The sequence below is a fragment of the Anabrus simplex genome, chromosome 1 (genome assembly GCF_040414725.1).
Source record: "Anabrus simplex isolate iqAnaSimp1 chromosome 1, ASM4041472v1, whole genome shotgun sequence".
Lineage (NCBI taxonomy): Eukaryota > Metazoa > Arthropoda > Insecta > Orthoptera > Tettigoniidae > Anabrus > Anabrus simplex.
This window is the reverse complement of record NC_090265.1, coordinates 1,715,039,736-1,715,047,193: the sequence shown is the minus strand read 5'-3', so window position 1 is coordinate 1,715,047,193 and position 7,458 is coordinate 1,715,039,736.

Genomic DNA, 7,458 nt, shown 5'->3' with positions numbered 1-7,458 from the left:
GAGCATACTGTTTAGTCATGCAGCTCATCTCCTTTCTCCCAAGTCTTCCCAGCCTAACATTTTTTGTAACACTACTCTTTTGTTGGAAATCACCCAGAACAAATCGAGCTGCTTTATAGATTTTTACAGTTTTTGAATCAAGTAATCCTGGTGAGGGTCCCATACACTGGGACCACATTTTAGTTTGGTTCTTCCTAGAGACTTATATGCCCATTCCTTTACATCATTACTACCACCATTGAACACCTTCATAACCAGGTGCAGATATCTGTACGGTACCCTTTATTTACATTTATGTGATTACCCCAATGAAGATCTTTTCTTACATTAATACCTAGGTAATTAAATTGATTCCCATAAGGTACTTTCACCCCATCAATGCAGTAATTAAAACTGAGATGGCTTTTCTTATTTTTGAAACACACAACCTGATTTTAACCCTGTTTATCATCACACCATTGCCCTCTGTCCATCTCACAACATTATGAATGTCATTTTGCAGTTGCTCACAATCTTGTAACTAATTTCTTACTCTATACAATATAACATCATTCGCAAAAAGCCTTCTCTCTGATTCCACTTCGTTACTCACATCATTTATATGTATAAGGAAAATAAATATCCTATAACACTCCCTTGAGGAATTCCCCTTTTAATCATTTCAGGGTCAGATAAAGCTTCGCCTAGTCTAATTGGAAATAGTTATGCATTTGTAGGCTAAGCAACAATTGGCTCATTTCAGGATTTTCCTGTATTCTGGTGCCAAGACTTCAAACTTCAATATTAAAATAAGAAATGCCAACTATCTTCAGTAAACTTTCCAGTAAAATAAAAAAACCTAAGCGCCACACGTTTTAATTCCATTACTGTGCTTGCATTTGAAGACCAAGTATCATATTAAAAGGCAATAGTAGACCAACCGAATAAACATTTTGCAATTGTAGACCAAGGCTGTCACTTGGTCTATAAATGCTGTCGTTCTTAATGTTGATTCCTAGTTCTGGTAGGCTTTTTGTTTAGGAATGAAGGTACTTTTACTTAATACTGCATTTGGCATCTGCATTGCTTAGCAGCTGGCGTATTTTTGTGTCCAAGAATGCATATTTCCTTCTTTATAATCCCACTTCTGTATTGTTTAGCAACTACTGCAGTATTTACAAATGTCCTTGTAAGCCCTAAACATGCATCCTTCGAGATTAAAGAAGATGTTAGAAGCATTAGGCATAACTGCTATGAAAATGGTAACTGAATAATGTACGATTGTAGCCGTATGTCCTGTCTTTTGGATAGTAGTGTTCATGAAGTCAAAAGATTTAGATCTATAAATAAAGAGAACAACTTACCTTGGGGAATTCTAAGTGATTCTCTTATATGACCCTGTAGAGATCTTGCTGCATGTGCGTGTGCAAAACCCAAATTTTTCTTCAGGAATTTTTGAATCTGCAGTTGAACCTATTCTTTTCACAAGGATTCTGAAGAGTACTAATTTCAAAACTATGCATTGCTATGAATTGGGGTCGCTGAAGTCACCTTTCCCTTTATATAACATTTTAAGTGATGCATTTTTCCACCTTCCTGGTGTGGTGCCTAGAATAAGACATTGATTCAGTAGACTGTTATCACATCTTTCAGAATGTAATCAAGCAATTTAATCAATTACTACTGATCTTTATTGAGGGCAGTCTGCCTAGTGGCAGATTCCCTATCTGATGTTTTCTGAGCCTCTTCTTAATTGACTTCAGAGAAATTGGAAAACTATTGAACATCTCTCTTAGTAAGTTATTTCAATCCCTAACTCCCCTTCCTATAAACAAATTTTGCCCCAATTTGTTCTCTTGAATTCCAACTTTATTTTCGCATTGTGATCTATCCTACATTTAACGACACCACACAGAATTATTATCTACTAATGTCATTCCATACTATCTCTCCACTGACAGCTTGGAGCATAGTGCTTAGTCAGGCATCTCATCTCTGTTCTCCCGAGTCTTCCCAGCCCAAAGTTAATGAAATACTACTCTTTTGTTGGAAATCACCCAGAAGAAATCGACCTGCATCTCTTTAGATATTTCCAGTTCTTGAATCAAGTAATCCTGGTGAGGGTCCCATATACTGGAACCATACATTAGTTGGGGTCTTACTACAGACTTATATGTCCTTTCCTTTACATCCTTACTGCAGACTTTAAACAACTTCATAACCAGGTGCAGAAACCTGTACCCTTAATTTAAAATCCCCATTATGGGATTATCCCAATGAAGGTCATTTCTTACATTAACACCTAGGTACTTAAATTATTACCATAAGAAGCTTTCAACCCCATCAATGCAGTAATTAAAACTGAGAAGGCTGTTCCTATTTGTGCAACCTACAACCTGACATTTAACCCCGTTTATCGTCATACCATTGCCCTCAGTCCATCTCACAACATTATCAAGTTCATTTAGCAGTTGCTCACAATCGTGTAACTTTTTTCTAATCTATATGAAATAACATCATTCCCAAAAAACCTTCCCCCTGATTCTACTTCTGTACTTACATCATTTATATGTATAAAGAAACATAAATATCCAGTAATACTGCCTTGAGGAATTCTCCTCTTAATTATTACAGGGTCAGATAAAGCTTCGCCTAGACTAATTGGACTTAGTTATGCATTTGTTGACTAAGTGACAATTTGCTCATTTTAGGCTCTTCTACCCCTGTGGGTGGGGAAGGTAAAATAACACCCATGGTATCCCCTGCCTGTCATAAAAGGCGACCAAACGGGGCCTCAGGGGCTCTGATTATTGAAACGTGGGTTGGCGACCACGGGGCACTTAGCTGAGTCCTAGCATTGCTTCCACTTACTTTGTGCCAGGCTCCTAACTTTCATCTATCCTATCTGACCTTTCTTGGTCAACTCTTGTTCTCTTCAGGCCCCGACGGTATTAAGTTGGCGAGGCCTAGGGAGTCTTTCATTTCCACGCCCTTCATGGCCCTTACCCTCGTCTTCCTTTGGCCGACACCTTCATTTTTCCAAGTGTAGGATCCCGTCCATATTTTCCCTCTGATTAGTGTTATATAGAGGATGGTTGCCCAGATGTACTTCCTCTTAAAACAATAATCACCACCACCACCTTTTCCTGCAATCTGGTGGTGGTGGTGGTGATTTTTGTTTTAAGAGGAAGTACAACGAGGTAATCATCCTCTCTGAACAAATAGGTGGAAGAGAACTTTAAAATATAAAAAAGAAATAATTTATTCAACAAGTAATTTGGAAACACAGTACAAAATATAACAAAAAGCGATTACAGGATTAGACCGAAAGGATTACTAACGTATCAAAAGGGAACGTACGTTCCCTGAGTAACAGTACACTTGTAATTTATATACCCTTGATAAGTCCACTGTCGCACATAAAGCGGATGATGAGATCAGCAGTAGTCGCGTCTTCGGCTAGTATGCGTTCGAGTGTTTCCTGCAGGCCGAGGCTCCGTCTTTGGCCAGAGAGATCGGCGCACTCTGTGAGGATGTGGGCCACGGTGAAGTTGGCACCACAAGAACACACTGGGGGGTCTTCCCTCTTCAGGAGATAAGAGTGTGTCGATCGTAAATGACCTCTCCTCAGCCTGCATAGTACTATGGCCTCTCTCCATGAAGGTCGGAAAGAGGACCGCCACACGGTAGTTGTCTTCTTAATTGCTCTCAGCTTGTTGGGAGTTCACATATCTAGCCACTCCGATTCCCAGGACGCCAAGATGGTTCGACGTAGCAGAGACCAAATATCCTTAGCAGATACATTGACTCGTCTTGGAGGTAAAAGTGCAGCTTCCTTTGCAGCTTCATCCGCAAGTTCGTTTCCCGCAATCCCAATGTGGCTTGGAAGCCATGTGAAAGTGATTCTGGTTCCAGCATCCCATAACCTGGCTAGAAGGTCATGTATCTGCCGCACCAGTGGGTGTTGCGAGAAACAGGTTTCAATAGACTGCAGAGAGCTTAACGAATCGGTACACAACAGAAAGTGGCTTCTTTCGTCACGCAGTGCAAACTGCAGAGCCTCTAAGATGGCGTAAAGCTCTGCAGTATATACGCTACATACCTTAGGAAGCGAGATCATCGTACTCATATCATCAATGACGAAAGAGCAACCAACATTATCTCCGATTTTTGAACCATCCGTGAAGATAAGTCTCACAGCCGGATATTGGTGAACGAAGTCCTGGAAATACCTCCGATAAACGGAGGAATCCATGTTCACCTTGCGTCCACGCAGCAGATCTAGACGTATATCCGGTCGCGGAACCAACCACGGAGGTACCTCGCTAAGAGATCTTTCAAGACAACCACCGATATCAAGATTCAAATCACGACACAAGCTATCAATCCGAAACCCAACCGGCCGTGTGGCATTCGGCCGGTCTTGGCACCGCTGGTGGTATTGAGTACGATAGATGCATTGATAGCTTGGATGTAGCGGCATTTCACGAATTTTGGCAGCGTACGTGAGGAGTAACTGCTGCCTCCTTATCCGTAAAGGTGGAACTCCCGCTTCAGCGAGTAGGCTGGGAATGGGGCTAGTACGGAAAGCACCCGTTGCCAGCCTTACTCCACTATGGTGAATACTGTCTAAAAGGCTCAGCGTAGATTTTGATGCTGAGCCATAAGCCGCACTTCCATAGTCAATTCGGGAGAGGACCGAAGCTGTGTAAAATCGCAGCAGTACCGCACGGTCACCCACCCACGAAGTGCCGCTGAGAAACTTAAGCATGTTAAGTCTCTTCATGCAGGCAACCTTCAACTGACGGATGTGGGGCTGCCACGTAAGTCTCTTATCAAAATGAAGACCCAGGAATCTGCAGGTGTCAACCACTGGTAAGACACTGTTTCGCAAGCGGAGTTCTGGTTCGGGATGCACAGGCCGACGTCGACAGAAGTGTACAACAGAGGTTTTCGCTGCTGAAAATCGAAAACCGTGTTGCAGGGCCCATCTGTCGACTCGGTTAATAGCTTGCTGTAGCTGTCTCTCAGCAAACGCCACCCTTCCGGAGCTGTAATGTAGAGCTAAGTCATCTACATACAGCGAAGGAATGACTGCGGGCCCAGCAGCGGCAACTATGCCTGCAATCTGGTGGCCAAGAATTCAAACATCAATATAAAAATAAGGAATGCAAAATTTCTTCAGTAAAATTATCTGTAAAATAAAAAACACTAAGCGCCACGCGATTTAAGTCCATTACTGTGTTTCGCATTTGAAGACCAAGTATCATCTTAAAAGGCAACAGTAGACCAACCGACTAAACATTTTGCAATTGTAGACGAAGGCTGTCACATGGTCTATAAATGCTTTGGTTCTTAATGTTGATGCTTAGTTCTGGCAGGATTTTGGTTTAAGAATGAAGGTTCTTTTACTTAATACTGCATTCGGCATCTGTATTGTTCAGCAGCTGCAGTTAATTCTGGTGGGTTTGTGTCTAAGAATGTATATTTCCTTCTTTATAATCCCACATCTGACTGTCTAGCTACTACCGTTCTTTCCACTTCCTAACCATTTCCTATCCCATCATCGCCATAAGACATATCTGTGTCAGTTCGACGTAAAGCAAAATAGAAAAAAAAATGCTACTACTGCAGTATTTACAAATCACCTAGTAAGCTCTAAACATGCATCCTTCAAGAGGAAAGATCAATCAATCACTACTGATCTGCATTTAGGGCAGTTGCCCAGGTGGCAGATTCCCTGTCTGTTGTTTGAAGCATTAGGAATAACAGTTACGAAAACGGTAACTGAATAATGTACGAATATATCTCTATGTTCTGTCATTTAGGTAGTAGAGTGCAAGAAGTCAAATGCTTTAGATCTATAAATAAAGCGTAAAAGTTACCTCGGGGATGTCTAAGTGATTCTGTAGAGATGTTGCTGCTTGAATGGTAGATCTGCCTTTGCAAAACCCAAATTGCTCTTCAGGAATTTCTGAATCTGCAGTTGAATCTATTCATTTCACAAGAAGTTTCATCAGGATCATGAAGAACACAAACTTCAAAGCTATGCGTTGATGTGAATTAGGGTCACCTTTCCCTTTATATAACACTTTGAGTGATGCATTCTTCTTTCTTTCTGATATGGTGCCTAGAATAAGACATTAAATCTGCAGACTGTATTCACATCTTTCAGTATGTAATCAAGCACTGTAATCAAATACTACTAATATACATTTAGGGCAGTCACCCAGGTGGCAGGTTCCCTATCTGATGCCTTCGCAGCCTTTTCTTAAATTTCAATGAAATTGAAAATTTATTGAACATCTCCCTTAATGGACTGTAATGGACTGTATTGCGATTGACCAGTCTAAAGCATTTGATAGGGTGGATCATTGGAGACTACTGTGTAACCGTACGTATGTACGATCCCCGAATTTTTAGGTTAGGAAATTTTCGTATATAGTTTGTTACGTTAAAATCATGTAATTTTGTTTATTTACCATGTAAAAACGTAATATTATAAGAAGAATGTATAGTTAGGGAATATTGCATATGTTCATCATTATATTTTGTATAAATTTCCGTTTGGGTAAGAGTCTGTAAATATGGCCTAGCCGTAAGGATTGTGCAACTGGGAAAACTGCGACTATATCGGGAAGGACGGTTGAAGTCAGTTGGATGTGTTGCAACAGGTGGCTTGAAAACACGGGGTACGGCAGGTTGTATCGGTTGAAGAATTGGAGTGAATCAATGTGGACATACATGAGTGGACGGTCTATGTCACATCATATACTCGATAGCCAATGCGAGGGCTTTGTTTTGAGCGAGGTTTGTGTTGACAGAGTGACGCGGGAAGAAGTGCCGGTGTGAGCGTTGCTACCACTAAACTTTTCAGGACGCGATTACCACGTGTAGCAAGGATATATAAGTGGGTAAGCGTGTGCGGCGAGGCATTCTGATTCTGATTCTGATTCTCATTGTGTTTCTGACTCTGATGCTGATACTGTGTGTTTCTCATTTGTACTGGTCTGCGGGAGCGACGTATTTGGGCAGTTTGCTATACGATCTGCTATTGTTGGGAGTATCTGTTACGGAGTGAACATGGCCTAATCTCAACGACTTACCGGGTTTGCAGTGGACTTTCTGTAAAAGAAAGTGTTTGTTTGGAACTTGTAACCCGAGTATGCAGCTTCAGTTGGTGGAGAATATTGCTGTTTGCTTGCCTCCGGACATGTAACGCTTTCTGTCCAGCCAGCAATTGTAAAGAATTCAAGACGTCGACGAAGAAGTGTAAATAAGGTTAGGGATGCTCGTCTTAAGAAGGTTGCATCCATATGTAGAGAAATAGTCGTCGTACTTTTCTCTACCAGATTAGAATCCACGGTAACAGTGGAGTGCGAAGGGGCTCTTACCTGGAGGTATGTTAAAAGTATAATGATGTTCTATGTTTATTGAAGATTTTAATGATGTGTAATTTGCCTTTGTAAGACGGCAAAC